The sequence below is a fragment of the Ranitomeya variabilis genome, chromosome 3 (genome assembly GCF_051348905.1).
Source record: "Ranitomeya variabilis isolate aRanVar5 chromosome 3, aRanVar5.hap1, whole genome shotgun sequence".
In the NCBI taxonomy this organism is placed as follows: Eukaryota; Metazoa; Chordata; class Amphibia; order Anura; family Dendrobatidae; genus Ranitomeya; species Ranitomeya variabilis.
Window position 1 is genome coordinate 612,134,693 of NC_135234.1, and position 24,064 is coordinate 612,158,756.

The window sequence follows — 24,064 nt, forward strand, 5'->3', positions numbered from 1 at the left end:
TACAGGGCGAGCTGCAGTCACACGGAGACCGTGCAGACAGCCGTAAACGGCGCTGCAAGGCCCAAAAACCCTCCTCTACTTTATCCTATGTAGTGTTTTTCCACAAATTAGCTGGAGACGGGTGGAAAGACACTAATAGGATTTTTTTAAATTAATTAGCAGCAGACTACAGTACTTGAAAAAAAATTAAAATTGATTTGGCGGTATGACGCAGTGAACAACCCTGAGCTGGAGACAACCAGGCTATAGCTGCTCACAGACTACAGGGCGAGCTGCAGTCACACGGAGACCGTGCAGACAGCCGTAAACGGCGCTGCAAGGCCCAAAAACCCTCCTCTACTTTATCCTATGTAGTGTTTTTCCACAAATTAGCTGGAGACGGGTGGAAAGACACTAATAGGATTTTTTTAAATTAATTAACAGCAGACTACAGTACTTGAAAAAAAATTAAAATTGATTTGGCGGTATGACGCAGTGAACAACCCTGAGCTGGAGACAACCAAGCTACGGCTGCTCACAGACTACAGGGCGAGCTGCAGTCACACGGAGACCGTGCAGACAGCCGTAAACGGCGCTGCAAGGCCCAAAAACCCTCCTCTACTTTATCCTATGTAGTGTTTTTCCACAAATTAGATGGAGACGGGTGGAAAGACACTAATAGGAATTATTTGAAAAAATGTGCAGCAGCCTGCACTACTTCAAAAAAAAAAAAAAAAAAGGACAGTATGAGGCAATGAACCACCCTCCCTGAACTGAATACAACCAGCTATGGATGGCCTATGTGGCTGCACTCAGACTAGAGAGTGGGCTGCACTCACACACACACACACAGAGAGACCTTGCAGATCGCTGTGAAAACAGCGCTACAAGGCAAAAGCAAGGTGAATAGTAGGTGAACACAGCGGTTGCTAAATTAGCCTTTGGAAAGCACAAAGAAGCAAATCGCTATCTCTAAACTGTCCCTCAGTCAGCAAACAGCGTCCTGTCACTAACTGAATTCACAGCAGAGTGATCGCAAAATGGCGCCAGCGACTTTTAAACTGCATCATGACATCATTTCAGCAGCCAATCACAGCCTTGCCAGTACTTTCATGCCCTCCATGCTAAACAGGATGTGCCCACACTTGGAATCTTTCTCATTGGCTGAATTTCTGAATTTTGAATCATGGAACTTCCGATTCCGGTATCCGATACGCGCCAAGTATCGGAATCCCGGTATCGGAATTCCGATACCGCTAGTATCGGCCGATACCCGATACTTGCGGTATCGGAATGCTCAACACTAGATATGAGACATGGTTTACATACAGTAAACCATCTCATATCCCCATTTTTTTTGCATATTCCACACTACTAATGTTAGTAGTGTGTATGTGCAAAATTTCAGCGCTGTAGCTGCTGAAATAAAGGGTTAAATGGCGGAAAAAATTGGCGTGGGCTCCCGCGCAATTTTCTCCGCCAGAATGGTAAAGCCAGTGACTGAGGGCAGATATTAATAGCCAGGAGAGGGTCCTTGGTTATTGGCCCCCCCGTGGCTAAAAACATCTGCCCCCAGCCACCCCAGAAAAGGCACATCTGGAAGATGCGCCTATTCTGGCACTTGGCCACTCTCTTCCCACTCCCTGTAGCGGTGGGATATGGGGTAATGAAGGGTTAATGCCACCTTGCTATTGGAAGGTGACATTAAGCCAGATTAATAAAGGAGAGGCGTCAATTATGACACCTATCCATTATTAATCCAATTGTAGGAAAGGGTTAAAAAACACACACACACATGATTGAAAAGTATTTTAATGAAAAAAACACAGCGGTTGTTGTAATAATTTATTGTACTCTCAGTCCATCAGGAACACCCTCGCTTGGAAAAATAATAAACGCACAAGATACATACCTTCTGCTGTCAGATCAGGTCCCACGAAGTAATCCATCTGAAGGGGTTAACTAATATTACAGGCAGAGCTGCGATAATCCACTCGCTCTGCCTGTAATCCCCGGGTGCTGAAAGGAAAGCAGTGATCTATACTTACATTCAGTTGCGGTGATGCGCCCCCTGGTGGATGTCCTCATATGACCTGTAGCGTGGGAAAAAGTTCCCAGGCTGCAGTTCATGAGATCATCCAGCAGGGGCGCATCACCGCAACTGAATGTAAGTATAGATCACTGCTTTCCTTTCAGCACCCGGGGATTACAGGCAGAGCGAGTGGATTATCGCAGCTCTGCCTGTAATATTAGTTAACCCCTTCAGATGGATTACTTCGTGGGACCTGATCTGACAGCAGAAGGTATGTATCTTGTGCGTTTATTATTTTTCCAAGCGAGGGTGTTCCTGATGGACTGAGAGTACAATAAATTATTACAACAACCGCTGTGTTTTTTTCATTAAAATACTTTTAAATCATGTGTGTGTGTGTTTTTTAACCCTTTCCTACAATTGGATTAATAATGGATAGGTGTCATAATTGACGCCTCTCCTTTATTAATCTGGCTTAATGTCACCTTCCAATAGCAAGGTGGCATTAACCCTTCATTACCCCATATCCCACCGCTACAGGGAGTGGGAAGAGAGTGGCCAAGTGCCAGAATTGGCGCATCTTCCAGATGTGCCTTTTCTGGGGTGGCTGGGGGCAGATGTTTTTAGCCACGGGGGGGGCCAATAACCATGGACCCTCTCCTGGCTATTAATATCTGCCCTCAGTCACTGGCTTTACCATTCTGGCGGAGAAAATTGCGCGGGAGCCCACGCCAATTTTTTCCGCCATTTAACCCTTTATTTCAGCAGCTACAGCGCTGAAATTTTGCACATACACACTACTAACATTAGTAATGTGGAATATGCAAAAAAAAAGGGGATATGAGATGGTTTACTGTATGTAAACCATGTCTCATATCCTGTCGGGTTTGTGCAGGAGAAATTAAAAGCCGGCAATTGAATTACCGACTTTTCACTAACACCGCTGCGTATTTCTCGCAAGTCACACTGCTGGTCAGTGTGGAATCCGTATTTTTCACGCCCCCATAGACTTTCATTGGCGATTTTTTTGCGCAGTACGCTGACAAACGCAGCATGCTGCGATTTTGTACGGCCGTAGAAAGCCGTATAATACTGAACCGTAATATACGGCTGATAGGAGCAGCCCCATTGAGAATAATTGTGCCGTATGTTATGCGAGTTTTACGGACGTAGTTTCTGCGCTCTTACGTCCGTAAAACTCGCCAGTGTGACGCCGGCCTTAGGGTCCCTTTCCACTTGCGAGATAAAAAACGGTCCGTAATCTGGACCGAAAAAACGGATGGAACGTATGCGATTGTCATGCGAGTGTCATGCGAGTGTTATGCGAGTGCCATGCGATTTTTTAATCGCACCATCCGTATGACATCAGTATGACATCCGTATTGCTGTCCGATTTTTACGCACCAGTGTCCTTTGAAAAGCCGGCAATTCAGCGCTGTGTACAGTAAAATCACACTGACAGGTTAGAATAGAGTAGATATATACACATAGAATAGGTATATATACATATATATATGTCAGTGAGACACCTATATATGTATATTTATATTTAATGCAGCGCTAGATAGCTTAAAAGCCTCTAATTCAATTGCCGGCTTTTTCCTTCTCCTGCACAAACCCGACATGATATGAGACATGGTTTACATACAGTAAACCATCTCATATCCCCATTTTTTTTGCATATTCCACACTACTAATGTTAATAGTGTGTATGTGCAAAATTTGGCCGCTGTAGCTGCTGAAATAAAGGGTTAAATGGCGGAAAAAATTGGCGTGGGCTCCCGCGCAATTTTCTCCGCCAGAGTGGTAAAGCCAGTGACTGAGGGCAGATATTAATAGCCAGGAGAGGGTCCATGGTTATTGGCCCCCCCGTGGCTAAAAACATCTGCCCCCAGCCACCCCAGAAAAGGCACATCTGGAAGATGCGCCTATTCTGGCACTTGGCCACTCTCTTCCCACTCCCTGTAGCGGTGGGCTATGGGGTAATGAAGGGTTAATGCCACCTTGCTATTGGAAGGTGACATTAAGCCAGATTAATAATGGAGAGGCGTCAATTATGACACCTATCCATTATTAATCCAATTGTTGGAAAGGGTTAAAAAACACACACACACACATGATTTAAAAGTATTTTAATGCAATAAACACAGCGATTGTTGTAATAATTTATTGTTCTCGCAATCCATCAGGAACACCCTCGCTTGGAAAAAATAATAAACGCACAAGATACATACCTTCTGGTGAACCGTCTCCTCCCACGAAGTAATCCATCTGAAGGGGTTAACTAATATTACAGGCAGGAGCCCTGCAAATGCAGCTGTGCTCCGTGCTTGTAATTCCCCAGCGAATGAATGAAATGTAGGTCATTGACCTACATTTCCTTCAGTCGCGGTGATGCGCCCCTGCTGGATGTTCTCATGAACTGCAGCCTGGGAACTTTTTCCCACGCTCCAGGTCATATGAGGACATCCACCAGGGGGCGCATCACCGCGACTGAAGGAAATGTAGGTCAATGACCTACATTTCATTCATTCGCCGGGGAATTACAAGCACGGAGCACAGCTGCATTTGCAGGGCTCCTGCCTGTAATATTAGTTAACCCCTTCAGATGGATTACTTCGTGGGACGAGACGGTTCACCAGAAGGTATGTATCTTGTGCGTTTATTATTTTTTCCAAGCGAGGGTGTTCCTGATGGATTGCGAGAACAATAAATTATTACAACAACCGCTGTGTTTATTGCATTAAAATACTTTTAAATCATGTGTGTGTGTGTTTTTTAACCCTTTCCAACAATTGGATTAATAATGGATAGGTGACATAATTGACGCCTCTCCATTATTAATCTGGCTTAATGTCACCTTCCAATAGCAAGGTGGCATTAACCCTTCATTACCCCATATCCCACCGCTACAGGGAGTGGGAAGAGAGTGGCCAAGTGCCAGAATAGGCGCATCTTCCAGATGTGCCTTTTCTGGGGTGGCTGGGGGCAGATGTTTTTAGCCACGGGGGGGCCAATAACCATGGACCCTCTCCTGGCTATTAATATCTGCCCTCAGTCACTGGCTTTACCACTCTGGCGGAGAAAATTGCGCGGGAGCCCACGCCAATTTTTCCCGCAATTTAACCCTTTAATTTAACAGCTAGAGCCCCCAAATTGTGCACACAGACACTTGTTACATTAGTGAAGAGGAATATGTAATAAAAAAAGGGATATGAGATGGTTTACTGTATGTAAACCATGTCTCATATCATGTCGGGTTTGTGAAGGAGAAGGAAAAAGCCGGCAATTGAATTAGGGGCTTTTATGCTATCTAGCGCTGCATTAAATATAAATATACATATATAGGTGTCTCACTGACATATATATATGTATATATACACATTCTATGTGTATATATCTAGTCTATTCTAACCTGTCAGTGTGATTTTACTGTACACCGCGCTGAATTACCGGCTTTTCAAAGGACACCGGTGCGTAAAAATCGGACAGAACTCGCATGGTGCGAGTGCTGTGCGATTTTTTTCTCGCACCCATTGACTTGCATTGGCGAGTCTCGTCCGAGAATCGCAGCAATACGCAGCATGCTGCGATTTTTTTCTCAGCCGATCCAGATTTTTCTCAGTCCGATTTCGGCTGAGAAAAAAATCGCAAATCAAAAGACACCTATTAACTAACATTGGTCCGAGTGCAATCCGATTTTTTATCGGATTGCACGCGTCCGTTTTCCTCGCAAGTGGAAAGGGACCCTTAGATGGAGAAAACCATCATTTTTTTTTTTTACTTCTTGGAATCAGACAGAGTAAATAACCCTGTCAAATAAGACATAGAAATACTCTGGGGGCCCACTGCACATTTATACAGGACTTAATTCTTCTACATACTTCTACGACGCCTTTACACTAGGTTCACACATTGTATATTTGGTGTGGACTTTAGCCCCGCGTGTAAAATCCGTAGCATTTTACAGTACCAAACAAAATCTATATAGTATGCGGTTGATAATAGTGTACAAACACATCTTATGACAGTAAAAAATGGTGATAACATAGATCGGTTTGGTTCTGACCAATGAGACCCCACCAAACTGCAGAATGGGGCAATTTTTTTTTATCCACCTTACAGTGGAGCATCAGTGCATCTGCTTTGCTCCATTCATTCTCTATGGGTCTATCAAGTGCAGCATTGATGGCAACCCCATAGAGAATGAATGGAGCAGTGGTTAAACATACGAAATGCAGCTTCACTCTAAGGCCGGGGACACACACAACGTATAAAAAAACGGTCCGTTTTTCACGGACGAGAATCGCACAAATGTTTCCAAAACAGTGATCCGTGTGCAGTGCGAGGATGCGATTTCCTCGCATCAAATGATCCTTTTGACATCCGTGTGACATCCGTATGGCATCCGTATGCCGAGATTTTCTCGCAGGCTTGCAAAACCGACATCTAATGGATTTATGTGCTCAAATGTTCGTTAAAACATATATACAGTATATATATATATATATATATATATATATATATATATATATATATACTAGCTGTACTACCCGGCTTCGCCCGGGTTAATGACTGCTGTTAGCAAAATAGAATGTGTTAACAAAAATTTATTCTGCACACAAAAACCACAAAACAAATAGATAGAAATGTAATTATTAAAAGGCAAAAACTAAGCAAATAGAAGCATTTCACAACATATATTAGCTTTGTTATACTGAGAATGTCTTTGTTGCCTATATTAACCAATCAGAGCTCAGGTTAATTAACTGTAGCAAAATAGAAGCTGAGCTGTGATTGGTTGCTATTGGCAGCCTGATAAATCCCCAGCCAACAGGAAGCCCTCCCCCCTGGCAGTATATATTAGCTCACACATACACATAATAGACAGGTCATGTGACTGACAGCTGCCGTATTTCCTATATGGTACATTTGTTGCTCTTGTAGTTTGCTTATTAATCAGATTTTTATTTTTGAAGGACAATACCAGACTTGTGTGTGTTTTAGGGCGAGTTTTATGTGTCAAGTTGTGTGTGTTGAGTTGCGTGTGGCGACATGCATGTAGCGACTTTTGTGAGATGAGTTTTGTGTGGCGACATGCGGTGTAGCAACATTTTGTGTGTTGAGTTGCATGTGACAGGTTAGTGTAGCAAGTTGTGTGCAGCAAGATTTGTGCATGGCGAGTTTTGCGCGTGGCGAGTTTTATGTGTGGTGCATTTTGAGTATGTGCAAGTTTTGTGTGAGGCAACTTTTGCATGTGGTGCAACTTTTGTACATATGGCAATTTTTCTGTGTGTGCAAGTTTTGCATGAGGTGAGTTTTCCATGAGGTGAGTTTTGCACGTGTGGCGAGTTTTGCGTGAGCCTAGTTTTGCATATGGCGAGTTTTGCATGTAGCGAGTTTTGAGTGGTGACTTTTGTGTTTCGACTGTTATGTGGCGAGGTTGGTGTGTGTGTGTGGTGAAATGTGTGCTGAGGGTGGTATATGTGTTCAAGCACGTGGTAGTGTGTGGCGCATTTTGTGTTTGTGTTCATATCCCCGTGTGTGGTGAGTATCCCATGTCGGGGCCCCACCTTAGCAACTGTACGGTATATACTCTTTGTCGCCATCGCTCTCATTCTTTAAGTCCTCATTGTTCACATCTGGCAGCTGTCAATTTTCCTCCAACACTTTTCCCTTCACTTTTTCCCCATTATGTAGATAGGAGCAAAATTGTTTGGTGAATTGGAACGCGCGGGGTTAAAATTTCACCTCACAACATAGCCTATGACGCTCTCGGGGTCCAGACGTGTGACTGTGCAAAATTTTGTGCCTGTAGCTGCGACGCCTCCAACACTTTTCCTTTCACTTTTTCCCCATTATGTAGATAGGGGCAAAATTGTTTGGTGAATTGGAAAGCGCGGGGTTAAAATTTCACCTCACAACATAGCCTATGACGCTCTCGGGGTCCAGACGTGTGACTGTGCAAAATTTTGTGGCTGTAGCTGCTACGGTTCAGATGCCAATCCCGGACATACATACATACATACATACATACACACACACACACATTCAGCTTTATATATTAGATATATATATATATATATATATATATATATATATATATATATATATATATATCTAATATATAAAGCTGAATGTGTGTGTGTGTGTATGTATGTATGTATGTATGTATGTCCGGGATTGGCATCTGAACCGTAGCAGCTACAGCCACAAAATTTTGCACAGTCACACGTCTGGACCCCGAGAGCGTCATAGGCTATGTTGTGAGGTGAAATTTTAACCCCGCGCTTTCCAATTCACCAAACAATTTTGCCCCTATCTACATAATGGGGAAAAAGTGAAAGGAAAAGTGTTGGAGGCGTCGCAGCTACAGGCACAAAATTTTGCACAGTCACACGTCTGGACCCTGAGAGCGTCAAAGCTATATTGTGAGGTGAAATTTTAACCCCGCGCTTTCCAAGTCACCAAACAATTTTGCCCCTATCTACATAATGGGGAAAAAATGAAAGGAAAAGTGTTGGAGGCAAATTAACAGCTGCCAGATGTGAACAAGGGGGACTTAAAGAATGACAGCGATGGCACCAAAGAGTATATACTGTACAGTTGCTAAGGTGGGGCCCCAACATGGGATAATCACACCACCACGGGGATATGAACACACACACAAAATGCGCCACACACTACCACGTGCTCGAACACATATACCACCCTCAGTGCACATTTCACCACACATACACCAACCTCGCCACATAAAAGTAGAAACACAAAAGTCGCCGCTCAAAACTCGCCACGCGCAAAACTCTCCACATGCAAAACTCGCCACACGTGCAAAACTCGCCACACGCAAAACTTGCACACGCAGAAAAATTGCCACACGCAGAAAAATTGCCACATGCACAAAAGTTGCAACACATGCAAAAGTTGCCTCACACAAAACTTGCACATACTCAAAAGGCACCACACATAAAACTCGCCACGCGCAAAACTCGCCATGCGCAAAACTTGCTGCACACAACTTGCTACACTAACCTGTCACATGCAACTCGACACACAAAAAGTTGCTACACGCATGTCGCCACACAAAACTCATCTCACAAAAGTCCCTACATGCATGTCGCCACACGCAACTCAACACACACAACTTGACACACGAAACTCGCCCTAAAACACACACAAGTCTGGTATCCTTCAAAAATAAAAATCTGATTAATAAGCAGACAAACTACAAGAGCAACAAATGTACCATATAGGAATCCGGCAGCTGTCAGTCACATGACCAGTCTATTATGTGTATGTGTGAGCTAATATATACTGCCAGGGGGTGGGCTTACTGTTGGCTGGGGATTTATCAGGCTGCCATTTTAGCTTACAAATACTGAGGTAAAAATACTGACCAAATAACGTGTGAACGAGGGCTAATACAGGAGGAGATGGCATACAGCTATATACTATATACAGGAGATGACACACAGGTATATACTATTTACAGGGGAGATGACACACAGGTATATACTATATACAGGAGGAGATGACACACAGATATATACTATATACAGGAGAGATGACACACAGGTATATACTATATAGAGGAGGAGATGACATACAGGTACATACTACATACAGGAGGAGATGACATACAGGTATATACTATATACAGGAGGAGATGACACACAGGTATATACTATATACAGGAGCAGATTACCTACAGGTATATAGTATATACAGGAGGAGATGACACAGGTATATGCTATGTATAGGAGGAGATGACATACAGGTATATACTATATACAGGAGATGACACACAGATATATACTATATATAGGTGAGATGACACACAGGTATATACTATATACAGGAGATTACATACAGGTATATCTAATATATAAAGCTGAATGTGTGTATGTATGTATGTGTGTATGTCCGGGATTGGCATCTGTACCGTCGCAGCTACAGCCACAAAATTTTGCACAGTCACACGTCTGGACCCCGAGAGCGTCATAGGCTATGTTGTGAGGTGAAATTTTAACCCCGCGCGTTCCAATTCACCAAACAATTTTGCTCCTATCTACATAATGGGGAAAAAGTGAAGGGAAAAGTGTTGGAGGAAAATTGACAGCTGCCAGATGTGAACAATGAGGACTTAAAGAATGAGAGCGATGGCGACAAAGAGTATATACCGTACAGTTGCTAAGGTGGGGCCCCGACATGGGATACTCACCACACACGGGGATATGAACACAAACACAAAATGCGCCACACACTACCACGTGCTTGAACACATATACCACCCTCAGCACACATTTCACCACACACACACACCAACCTCGCCACATAACAGTCGAAACACAAAAGTCACCACTCAAAACTCGCTACATGCAAAACTCGCCATATGCAAAACTAGGCTCACGCAAAACTCGCCACACGTGCAAAACTCACCTCATGGAAAACTCACCTCATGCAAAACTTGCACACACAGAAAAATTGCCACATGTACAAAAGTTGCACCACATGCAAAAGTTGCCTCACACAAAACTTGCACATACTCAAAATGCACCACACATAAAACTCGCCACGCGCAAAACTCGCCATGCACAAATCTTGCTGCACACAACTTGCTACACTAACCTGTCACATGCAACTCAACACACAAAATGTTGCTACACGCATGTCGCCACACAAAACTCATCTCACAAAAGTCGCTACATGCATGTCGCCACACGCAACTCAACACACACAACTTGACACATAAAACTCGCCCTAAAACACACACAAGTCTGGTATTGTCCTTCAAAAATAAAAATCTGATTAATAAGCAAACTACAAGAGCAACAAATGTACCATATAGGAAATACGGCAGCTGTCAGTCACATGACCTGTCTATTATGTGTATGTGTGAGCTAATATATACTGCCAGGGGGGAGGGCTTCCTGTTGGCTGGGGATTTATCAGGCTGCCAATAGCAACCAATCACAGCTCAGCTTCTATTTTGCTACAGTTAATTAACCTGAGCTCTGATTGGTTAATATAGGCAACAAAGACATTCTCAGTATAACAAAGCTAATATATGTTGTGAAATGCTTCTATTTGCTTAGTTTTTGCCTTTTAATAATTACATTTCTATCTATTTGTTTTGTGGTTTTTGTGTGCAGAATAAATTTTTGTTAACACATTCTATTTTGCTAACAGCAGTCATTAACCCGGGCGAAGCCGGGTAGTACAGCTAGTCTAATATATAAAGCTGAATGTGTATGTGTGTATGTCCGGGATTGGCATCTGAACCGTCGCAGCTACAGCCACAAAATTTTGCGCAGTCACACGTCTGGACCCCGAGAGCGTCATAGGCTATGTTGTGAGGTGAAATTTTAACCCTGCGCTTTCCAATTCACCAAACAATTTTGCCCCTATCTACATAATGGGGAAAAAATGAAAGGAAAAGTGTTGGAGGCAAATTAACAGCTGCCAGATGTGAACAAGGGGGACTTAAAGAATGAGAGCGATGGCGCCAAAGAGTATATACTGTACAGTTGCTAAGGTGGGGCCCCGACATTGGATAATCACCACACCACCACGGGGATATGAACACACACACAAAATGCGCCACACACTACCACGTGCTCGAACACATATACCACCCTCAGCGCACATTTCACCACAGATACACCAACCTCGCCACATAAAAGTCGAAACACAAAAGTCGCCACTCAAAACTCGCCACGTGCAAAACTCTCCACATGCAAAACTCGCCACACGTGCAAAACTCACCTCATGGAAAACTCGCCACACGCAAAACTTGCACACGCGGAAAAATTGCCACATGCACAAAAGTTGCAACACATGCAAAAGTTGCCTCACACAAAACTTGCACATACTCAAAAGGCACCACACATAAAACTCGCCACGCGCAAAACTCGCCATGCGCAAAACTTGCTGCACACAACTTGCTACACTAACCTGTCACATGCAACTCGACACACAAAAAGTTGCTACACGCATGTCGCCACACAAAACTCATCTCACAAAAGTCGCTACATGCATGTCGCCACACGCAACTCAACACACACAACTTGACACACGAAACTCGCCCTAAAACACACACAAGTCTGGTATTATCCTTCAAAAATAAAAATCTGATTAATAAGCAGACAAACTACAAGAGCAACAAATGTACCATATAGGAATCCGGCAGCTGTCAGTCACATGACCAGTCTATTATGTGTATGTGTGAGCTAATATATACTGCCAGGGGGTGGGCTTACTGTTGGCTGGGGATTTATCAGGCTGCCAATTTAGCTTACAAATGCTGAGGTAAAAATACTGACCAAATAACGTGTGAACGAGGTCTAATACAGGAGGAGATGACATACAGATATATACTATATACAGGAGGAGATGACACACAGGTATATACTATATACAGGGGAGATGACACACAGGTATATACTATATACAGGAGGAGATGACACACAGATATATACTATATACAGGAGAGATGACACACAGGTATATACTATATAGAGGAGGAGATGACATACAGGTACATACTACATACAGGAGGAGATGACACACAGGTATATACTATATACAGGAGCAGATTACCTACAGGTATATAGTATATACAGGAGGAGATGACATACAGGTATATGCTATGTATAGAAGGAGATGACATACAGGTATATACTATATACAGGAGGAGATGACACACAGATATATACTATATATAGGTGAGATGACACACAGGTATATACTATATACAGGAGATTACATACAGGTATATACTATATATAGGAGGAGATGACATGCAGGTATATACTATATACAGGGGAGATGACACACAGCAGGTATATACTATATACAGGGGAGATGACATACAGGTATATACTATATACAGGAGATGACATACAGGTGTATGCTATATATAAGGGAGATGACAAACATGTATATACTGAGGTGAAAATGAGAGGTGTGAGGTGAAAATGAAAAGGTGTGAGTGCAAAATGAGAGGAGTGAGGGAAAATAGTGGAGTGATCGGAAAATGACAGATGTGAAGTCGAAATGACAAGTGTTAGGGGGGAATGAGAGGAGTGAGGGGGAAAATAAGAGGAGTGAGGGGGAAAATGAGAGGTGTGAGGGAGAAAATGAGAGATGTGAGGGGGAAAATGAAAGATGTGATGGGGAAAATGAGAGGCGTGATGGGAAAATAAGAGAAGTGAGGTGCTATAACTAACCACAGATATTTACTATGCCCAGGCAACGCCGGGCTCTTCAGCTAGTATATATATATGTCATTGAGACACATATATACAGTGCCTACAAGTAGTATTCAACCCCCTGCAGATTTAGCAGGTTTACACATTTGGAATTAACTTGGCATTGTGACATTTGGACTGTAGATCAGCCTGGAAGAGTGAAATGCACTGCCGCAAAAAAGAATGTTATTTCTTTGTTTATTTTTTTTTAAAATTGTGAAACGTTTTATCAGAGGGTCATTTATTATTCAACCCCTCAACCCCCCAGAATTCTGTTTGGTTCCCCTAAAGTATTAAGAAGTAGTTCAGGCACAAAGAACAATGAGCTTCACATGTTTGGATTAATTATCTCTTTTTCCAGCCTTTTCTGACTATTTAAGACCCTCCCCAAACTTGTGAACAGCACTCAAACATGGTCAACATGGGAAAAACAAAGGAGCATTCCAAGGCCATCAGAGACAAGATCGTGGAGGGTCACAAGGCTGTCAAGGGGTACAAAACCCTTTCCAAGGAGTTGGGCCTACCTGTCTCCACTGTTGGGAGCATCATCCGGAAGTGGAAGGCTTATGGAACTACTGTTAGCCTTCCACGGCCTGGACAGCCTTTGAAAGTTTCCTCCCGTGCCGAGGCCAGGCTTGTCCGAAGAGTCAAGGCTAACCCAAGGACAACAAGGAAGGAGCTCCGGGAAGATCTCATGGCAGTGGGGACATTGGTTTCAGTCAATACCATAAGTAACGTACTCCACCGCAATGGTCTCCGTTCCAGACGAGCCCGTAAGGTACCTTTACTTTCAAAGCGTCATGTCAAGGCTCGTCTACAGTTTGCTCATGATCACTTGGAGGACTCTGAGACTGACTGGTTCAAGGTTCTCTGGTCTGATGAGACCAAGATCGAGATCTTTGGTGCCAACCACACACGTGACGTTTGGAGACTGGATGGCACTGCATACGACCCCAAGAATACCATCCCTACAGTCAAGCATGGTGGTGGCAGCATCATGCTGTGGGGCTGTTTCTCAGCCAAGGGGCCTGGCCATCTGGTCCGCATCCATGGGAAGATGGATAGCACGGCCTACCTGGAGATTTTGGCCAAGAACCTCCGCTCCTCCATCAAGGATCTTAAGATGGGTCGTCATTTCATCTTCCAACAAGACAACGACCCAAAGCACACAGCCAAGAAAACCAAGGCCTGGTTCAAGAGGTAAAAAATCAAGGTGTTGCAGTGGCCTAGTCAGTCTCCTGACCTTAACCCAATTGAAAACTTGTGGAAGGAGCTCAAGATTAAAGTCCACATGAGACACCCAAAGAACCTAGATAACTTGGAGAAGATCTGCATGGAGGAGTGGGCCAAGATAACTCCAGAGACCTGCGCCGGCCTGATCAGGTCTTATAAAAGACGATTATTAGCTGTAATTGCAAACAAAGGTTATTCCACAAAATATTAAACCTAGGGGTTGAATAATAATTGACCCACACTTTTATGTTTAAAATTTATAAAAATTTAACTGAGCAACAAAACTTTTTGGTTTGTAAGATTTATGCATCTGTTAATAAATCCTGCTCTTGTTTGAAGTTTGAAGGCTCTAACTTATTTGCATCTTATTAAACCTGCTAAATCTGCAGGGGGTTGAATACTACTTGTAGGCACTGTATATATTCTGTATTTATATTTAATTCAGCGCGATATATGTGAAAAGCCGGTAATTCAATTGCCGGCTTCTCATTTCTCCTTCCCAAACCCGACATGAGACATGGTTTACATACAGTAAACCATCTCATATCCCCCTTTTTTTGCATATTCCACACTACTAATGTTAGTAGTGTGTATGTGCAAAATTTCGGCGCTGTAGCTATTAACCCCTCTGTGACCTTAGACGTACTATCCCGTAGAGGTGACCTGGGCCTATCTGACCCTCGACGGGATAGTACGTCATAGCCGATCGGCCGCGCTCACGGGGGGAGCGCGGCCGATCGCGGCCGGGTGTCAGCTGCATATCGCAGCTGACATCCGGCACTATGTGCCAGGAGCGGTCACGGACTGCCCCCGGCACGTTAACCCCCGGCACACCGCGATCAAACATGATCGCGGTGTACCGGCGGTATAGGGAAGCATCGCGCAGGGAGGGGGCTCCCTGCGTGCTTCCCTGAGACCCCCGGAGCAACGCGATGTGATCGCGTTGCTCCGAGGGTCTCCTATCTCCCTCCTCGCCGCAGGTCCCGGATCCAAGATGGCCGCGGCATCCGGGTCCTGCAGGGAGGGAGGTGGCTTACCGAGTGCCTGCTCAGAGCAGACACTTGATAAGCCTGCAGCCCTGCACAGCAGATCTGGCAGAGTGCTGTGCACACTGCCAGATCAATGATCTGTGATTTCCCCCCCTGGGACAAAGTAAAAAAGTAATAAAAAAAATTCCCCACATGTGTGTAAAAAAAAAATAAAAAAAATATCCTAAATAAAGAAAAAAAAAAAAAAATTATTCCCATAAATACATTTCTTTAGCTAAATAAAATAAAAAAAACAATAAAAGTACACATATTTAGTATCGCCGCGTCCGTAACGACCCAACCTATAAAACTGCCCCACTAGTTAACCCCTTCAGTAAACACCGTAAGAAAAAAAAAAAAAAAAACGAGGCAAAAAACAACGCTTTATTACCATACCGCCAAACAAAAAGTGGAATAACACGCGATCAAAAAGACTGATATAAATAACCATGGTACCGCTGAAAACGTCATCTTGTCCCGCAAAAAACGAGCCGCCATACAGCATCATCAGCAAAAAAATAAAAAAGTTATAGTCCTGAGAATAAAGCGATACCAAAATAATTATTTTTTCTATAAAATAGTTTTTATCGTATAAAAGCGCCAAAACATAAAAAAAATGATATAAATGAGATATCGCTGTAATCGTACTGACCCGATGAATAAAACTGCTTTATCAATTTTACCAAACGCGGAACGGTATAAACGCCTCCCCCAAAAGAAATTCATGAATAGCTGGTTTTTGATCACTCTGCCTCACAAAAATCGGAATAAAAAGCGATCAAAAAATGTCACGTGTCCGAAAATGTTACCAATAAAAACGTCAACGCGTCCCGTAAAAAACAAGATCTCACATAACTCTGTGGACTCAAATATGGAAAAATTACAGCTCTCAAAATGTGGTAACGCAAAAAATATTTTTTGCAATGAAAAGCGTCTTTCAGTGTGTGACAGCTGCCAATCATAAAAATCCGCCAAATAACCCGCTATAAAAGTAAATCAAACCCCCCTTCATCACCCCCTTAGTTAGGGAAAAATAAAAAAATTAAAAAATGTATTTATTTCCATTTTCCCATTAGGGTTAGGGTTAGGGCTAGAGTTAGGACTAGAGTTAGGGCTAGGGTTAGGGCAAGGGTTAGGGCTAGGGCTAGGGTTGGGGCTAGGGTTAGGGCTAGAGTTAGGACTAGAGTTAGGGCTAGGGTTAGGGTTAGGGCAAGGGTTAGGACTAGGGTTAGGGCTAGGGTTGGGGCTAGGGTTAGGGCTAGGGTTAGGGCTAGGGTTGGGGCTAGGGTTAGGGCTAGGGTTAGGGCTAGGGTTAGGGCTAGTGTTATGGCTAGTGTTACGGCTAGTGTTAGGGCTAGTGATAGGGCTAGGGTTATTGCTAGGGTTAGGGCTAGGGTTAGGGTTAGGGTTGGGGCTAGGGTTGGAGCTACAGTTAGGGTTGGGGCTAAAGATAGGGTTAGGGTTTGGATTACATTTACGGTTGGGAATAGGGTTGGGTGTGTCTGGGTTAGAGGAGTGGTTAGGGTTACCGTTGGGATTAGGGTTAGGGATGTGTTTGGATTAGGGTTTCAGTTATAATTGGGGGGTTTCCACTGTTTAGGCACATCAGGGGCTCTCCAAACGGGACATGGCATCCGATCTGAATTCCAGCCAATTCTGCGTTGAAAAAGGAAAACAGTGCTCCTTCCCTTCAGAGCTCTCCCGTGTGCCCAAACAGGGGTTTACCCCAACATATGGGGTATCAGCGTACTCAGGACAAATTGGACATCATCTTTTGGGGTCCAATTTCTCCTGCTACCCTTGGGAAAATACAAAACTGGGGGCCAAAAAATAAGTTTTGTGGGAAAAAAAAGATTTTTTATTTTCACGGCTCTGCGTTGTAAACTGTAGTGAAACACTTGGGGGTTCAAAGTTCTCACAACACATCTAGATAAGTTCCTTGGGGGGTCTAGTTTCCAATATGGGGTCACTTGTGGGGGGTTTGTACTGTTTGGGTACATCAGGGGCTCTGCAAATGCAACGTGACGCCTGCAGACCAATCCATTTAAGTCTGCATTCCAAATGGCGCTCCTTCCCTTCCGAGCTCTGTCATGCGCCCAAACAGTGGTTCATCCCACATATGGGGTATCAGCGTACTCAGGACTAATTGGACAACAAAGTTTGGGGTCCAATTTATCCTGATACCCTTGTGAAAATACAAAACTGGGGGTTAAAAATCATTTTTGTGAAAAAAAAAAAAGAATTTTTATTTTCACGGCTCTGCGTTATAAACTGTAGTGAAACACTTGGGGGTTGAAAGCTATCAAAACACATCTAGATAAGTTCCTTAGGGGGTCTACTTTCCAAAATGGTGTCACTTGTGGGGGTTTTTAATGTTTAGGCACATCAGGGGCTCTCCAAACGCAACATGGCATCCCATCTTAATTCCAGTCAATTTTGCATTGAAAAGTAAAATAGCGCTCCTTCCCTTCCGAGCTCTGCTATGCGCCCAAACAGTGGTTTACCCCCACATATGGGGTATCGTCGTACTCAGGACAAATTGCACAACAACTTTTGTGGTCTAATTTCTTCTCTTACCCTTGGGGAAATAAAAAAATGGGGGCGAAAAGATCATTTTTGTGAAAAAATATGATTTTTATTTTTACGGCTCTGCATTATAAACTTCTGTGAAGCACTTGTTGGGTCAAAGTGCTCAACACATATCTAGATAAGTTCCTTAAGGGGTCTACTTTCCAAAATGGTGTCACTTGTGGGGGGTTTCAATGTTTAGGCACATCAGGGGCTCTCCAAACGCAACATGGCGTCCCATCTCAATTCCAGTCAATTTTGCATTGAAAAGTCAAATGGCGCTCCTTCCCTTCCGAGCTCTGCCCTGCACCCAAACAATGGTTTACACCCACATATGGGGTATCAGCGTACTCAGGACAAATTGCACAACAATTTTTGGGGTCCAATTTCTTCTCTTACCCTTGGGAAAATAAAAAATTGGGGGCGAAAAGATCATTTTTGTGAAAAAATATGATTTTTTATTTTTACGGCTGTGCATTATAAACTTCTGTGAAGCACTTGTTGGGTCAAAGTGCTCACCACACATCTAGATAAGTTCCTTAGGGGGTCTACTTTCCAAAATGGTGTCACTTGTGGGGGTTTTTAATGTTTAGGCACATCAGGGGCTCTCCAAACGCAACATGGCATCCCATCTTAATTCCAGTCAATTTTGCATTGAAAAGTAAAATAGCGCTCCTTCCCTTCCGAGCTCTGCTATGCGCCCAAACAGTGGTTTACCCCCACATATGGGGTATCGTCGTACTCAGGACAAATTGCACAACAACTTTTGTGGTCTAATTTCTTCTCTTACCCTTGGGGAAATAAAAAAATGGGGGCGAAAAGATCATTTTTGTGAAAAAATATGATTTTTATTTTTACGGCTCTGCATTATAAACTTCTGTGAAGCACTTGTTGGGTCAAAGTGCTCAACACATATCTAGATAAGTTCCTTAAGGGGTCTACTTTCCAAAATGGTGTCACTTGTGGGGGGTTTCAATGTTTAGGCACATCAGGGGCTCTCCAAACGCAACATGGCGTCCCATCTCAATTCCAGTCAATTTTGCATTGAAAAGTCAAATGGCGCTCCTTCCCTTCCGAGCTCTGCCCTGCACCCAAACAATGGTTTACACCCACATACGGGGTATCAGCGTACTCAGGACAAATTGCACAACAATTTTTGGGGTCCAATTTCTTCTCTTACCCTTGGGAAAATAAAAAATTGGGGGCGAAAAGATCATTTTTGTGAAAAAATATGATTTTTTATTTTTACGGCTGTGCATTATAAACTTCTGTGAAGCACTTGTTGGGTCAAAGTGCTCACCACACATCTAGATAAGTTCCTTAGGGGGTCTACTTTCCAAAATGGTGTCACTTGTGGGGGTTTTTAATGTTTAGGCACATCAGGGGCTCTCCAAACGCAACATGGCATCCCATCTTAATTCCAGTCAATTTTGCATTGAAAAGTAAAATAGCGCTCCTTCCCTTCCGAGCTCTGCTATGCGCCCAAACAGTGGTTTACCCCCACATATGGGGTATCGTCGTACTCAGGACAAATTGCACAACAACTTTTGTGGTCTAATTTCTTCTCTTACCCTTGGGGAAATAAAAAAATGGGGGCGAAAAGATCATTTTTGTGAAAAAATATGATTTTTATTTTTACGGCTCTGCATTATAAACTTCTGTGAAGCACTTGTTGGGTCAAAGTGCTCACCACACATCTAGATAAGATCTTTAGGGGGTCTACTTTCCAAAATGGTGTCACTTGTGGGGGGTTTCAATGTTTAGGCACATCAGGGGCTCTCCAAATGCAACATGGCGTCCCATCTCAATTCCAGTCAATTTTGCATTGAAAAGTCAAATGGCGCTCCTTTCCTTCCGAGCTCTGCCCTGCGCCCAAACAATGGTTTACACCCACATATGGGGTATCAGCGTACTCAGGACGAATTGTACAACAAATTTTGGGGTCTATTTTCTCCTGTTACCCTCGGTAAAATAAAACAAATTGGAGCTGAAACAAATTTTGTGTGAAAAAAAGTTAAATGTTTATTTTTATTTAAACATTCCAAAAATTCCTGTGAAACACCTGAAGGGTTAATAAACTTCTTGAAAGTGGTTTTGAGTACCTTGAGGGGTGCAGTTTTTAGAATGGTGTCACACTTGGGTATTTTCTATCATATAGACCCCTCAAAATGACTTCAAATGAGATGTGGTCCCTAAAAAAAAATGGTGTTGTAAAAATGAGAAATTGCTGGTCAACTTTTAACCCTTATAAATCCGTCACAAAAAAAAATTTTGGTTCCAAAATTGTGCTGATGTAAAGTAGACATGTGGGAAATGTTACTTATTAAGTATTTTGCGTGACATATGTCTGTGATTTAAGGGCATAAAAATTCAAAGTTGGAAAATTGCGAAATTTTCAAAATTTTCGCCAAATATTCGTTTTTTTCACAAATAAACGCAAGTTATATCGAAGAAATTTTACCACTATCATGAAGTACAATATGTCACGAGAAAACAATGTCAGAATCGCCAAGATCCGTTGAAGCGTTCAAGAGTTATAACCTCATAAAGGGACAGTGGTCAGAATTGTAAAAATTGGCCCGGTCATTAACGTGCAAACCACCCTTGGGGGTGAAGGGGTTAAATTTAAGGGTTAAATCGCGGAAAAAATTGGCGTAGGCTCCCACGCAATTTTCTCCACCAGAGCGGTAAAGCCAGTGACTGACGGCAGATATTAATAGCCAGGAGAGGGTCCATGGTTATTGGCCCCCCCGTGGCTAAAAACATCTGCCCCCAGCCACCCCAGAAAAGGCACATCTGGAAGATGCGCCTATTCTGGCACTTGGCCACTCTCTTCCCACTCCCGTGTAGCGGTGGGATATGGGGTAATGAAGGGTTAATGCCACCTTGCTATTGTAAGGTGACATTAAGCCAGATTAATATTGGAGAGGCGTCAATTTTGTCACCTATCCATTATTAATCCAATTGTCTGAAAGGGTTAAAAAACACACACACACATGATTAAAAAGTATTTTAATGAAATAAACACACAGGTTGTTTTAGTATTTTATTGCTCTCTCAATCTACCTGCAGACCCTCGCTTGGCAAAATAATAAACCCACAATATACATACCCTCTCTGATGAACTGTCACGTCCCACGAGGTAATCCATCTGAAGGGGTTAAAATATTTTACAGGCAGGAGCCCTGCTAATGCAGCTGTGCTCGTGTCTGTAAGCCCCGGCGAATGAAGGAAATGTAGGTCAATGACCTATAGTTACCTTCAGTCGCGGTGATGCGCCCCCTGGTGAAAAAGTTCCCAGGCTGCAGTTCATGAGGACATCCACCAGGGGGCGCATCACCGCGACTGAAGGTAACTATAGGTCATTGACCTACATTTCCTTAATTTGCCGGTACTTACAGACACGAGCACAGCTGCATTAGCAGGGCTCCTGCCTGTAAAATATTTTAACCCCTTCAGATGGATTACCTCGTGGGAAGTGACAGTTCATCAGAGAGGGTATGTATATTGTGGGTTTATTATTTTGCCAAGCGAGGGTCTGCAGGTGGATTGAGAGAGCAATAAAATACTAAAACAACCTGTGTGTTTATTTCATTAAAATACTTTTTAATCATGTGTGTGTTTTTTAACCCTTTCAGACAATTGGATTAATAATGGATAGGTGACAAAATTGACGCCTCTCCAATATTAATCTGGCTTAATGTCACCTTACAATAGCAAGGTGGCATTAACCCTTCATTACCCCATATCCCACCGCTACACGGGAGTGGGAAGAGAGTGGCCAAGTGCCAGAATAGGCGCATCTTCCAGATGTGCCTTTTCTGGGGTGGCTGGGGGCAGATGTTTTTAGCCACGGGGGGGCCAATAACCATGGACCCTCTCCTGGCTATTAATATCTGCCGTCAGTCACTGGCTTTACCGCTCTGGCGGAGAAAATTGCGCGGGAGCCCACGCCAATTTTTTCCGCGATTTAACCCTTAAATTTAATAGCTACAGTGCCGAAATTTTGCACATACACACTACTAACATTAGTAGTGTGGAATATGCAAAAAAAAGGGGGATATGAGATGGTTTACTGTATGTAAATCATGTCTCATATCCTGTCGGGTTTAGGCAGGAGAAATGAAAAGCCAGCAATTGAATTACCGGCTTTTCTCTAATACCGCTGCGTATTTCTCGCAATGCACACACATGGTCCGTGTGTAATCCGATTTTTTCTCGCACCCATAGACTTGCATTGGCGAGTCTCGGCCGAGATACGCTGACAATCGCAGCATGCTGCGATTTCACTCGGATCCTGAATACGGTGGAGAAAATATTGGATGATGGGAGCTGCACCATAGATTAACATTGGGCCGAGTGCTATGCGATTTTTTATCGCATAGCACTCGTCCGTATTACGGTCTAGTGTGACCCCGGCCTTACTGGGATAAAAGTGCTCTGTTCTACTGATCGTTGGAATGCCATTGGTCAGACCCATTGACCTTGCGGATACGGGATAAATTATCTTCACCAAACATCATGTATTTGTGTAAGGACATAACATCAGTTCCTAATTATTTGAGGTCTCGGCAGTTGTAGACAGTACTTGTGTAGCGCCCCCACTGCCGCAGGGCCGAGGGGTACCCGGGACCGGGCCTCTGAGTCTCTGCTCTGGGGTTGTCACGGTGGCTAGACCCGGTCCGTGACCCTGCTGAGGGGCGTACAATAATAGATGTGGATGGTGGTGGTGGTGCGGTGCAGTAAATAACGAGGACACCAGGTTGCAGTCTCTTTACCTCTTTACTGAAGGCTTCAGGTGTCCAATCCAGGGCACTGTTAACCGGGCTGTCTGAGACCGGCCGGTCCGAAGGCACATCAGGAGTCCCCTTCACAGGTGGGAATCAGCGTCTACCTTCTAGCGCCTGTGTGTTGTAGTCCTTCCCTGCTGAGCACCCCGGGATAGTCCTCACAACTGCTTCTGTCTGTCTCTGATGTTCGTTCTCTCCGTCCCCCAGATGATATGGCAGGACGCACCCGTATGACAGGGTAGGCCTGGAGTTATTCTGGGACTCTAGAGTCGCCCCTCTCCCACAGCTGCCTCCGTTGTCTGCTTAGGTGGTATGTGTGAGACAGCCAACCTATAATTGGCTGTCCTGCCGTGGTTTGAAGTATTGCTTAAAGTCTCTTACTTTCTCGGCGTTCCGGACACCGACTGTTTGCGCCTCAGAAGGATGTTGCCTCGGTCTTACAGCACAACCCCTTCTGGTTCTATTGCCTCTTTGCTGTATTCCTGTTTTCTTACTCGGCACAATAAACTTCGCTTCTTGTCCTTTCTTTAGGAATCTGTCAGGATCCCATCCCTGACAGGTCCTCTCTCTAGCTCTTCCCAGTTACTTCTCCCTGTCTTCCTGTCCAACCCCCAGTTTTACCAGAGTGTGAGGAGTGGCCTACTAGATAGAACCACTCCCCCTGGTGGCCAGAGTGTGAAGTGTAGTGCGAGTGTTACCTGATCAGGTGAACTCCTTTAGTGCAGTCAGACGTAACATCACCCCCCTTAGCGGCGGAGCGACATTACTGCAACGACCAGGACTCTGGGGCGCTGCACTTGTCCACTCTCACCCACCCTTAAGATTCATTGTAGTTCTCTCTAGGGATTAAGTTGGGTATGTTAGTCATGAAAATACCATAAAGAAGGGTCAATGTACTTTATGTTACCTAGAACAAGAAAGCTAATAAAAAAAAAAGATGTGCTGGGAAAATAATAATTGAAAATATTATAAATCTTTATTAATACCATTACACATGGTAAAAAGATAATAAAAGAGGGTGAAGTAAAGTGGGAATAAAGTATCCAACATCATAATAGCAGATATGCAAATGATGGGTGATGGTAATATCAAAACCCGGTAAATAGATCACATAATATGTACCCTAGTAAATCCCTGAATATGGAAAATTGGTAATGATAAGTATCAAAGTAAAGAAAAAGGGGT

The 24,064-nt window shown here is 43.6% G+C and overlaps 1 protein-coding gene across 1 annotated transcript in view; it reads left to right on the forward strand.

Annotated features, from left to right (window-relative positions):
- Nucleotides 1-24,064, forward strand: part of CCDC122 (coiled-coil domain containing 122) — a 177,332-nt gene that overhangs the window by 30,683 nt on the left and 122,585 nt on the right. The window lies entirely within an intron of this gene.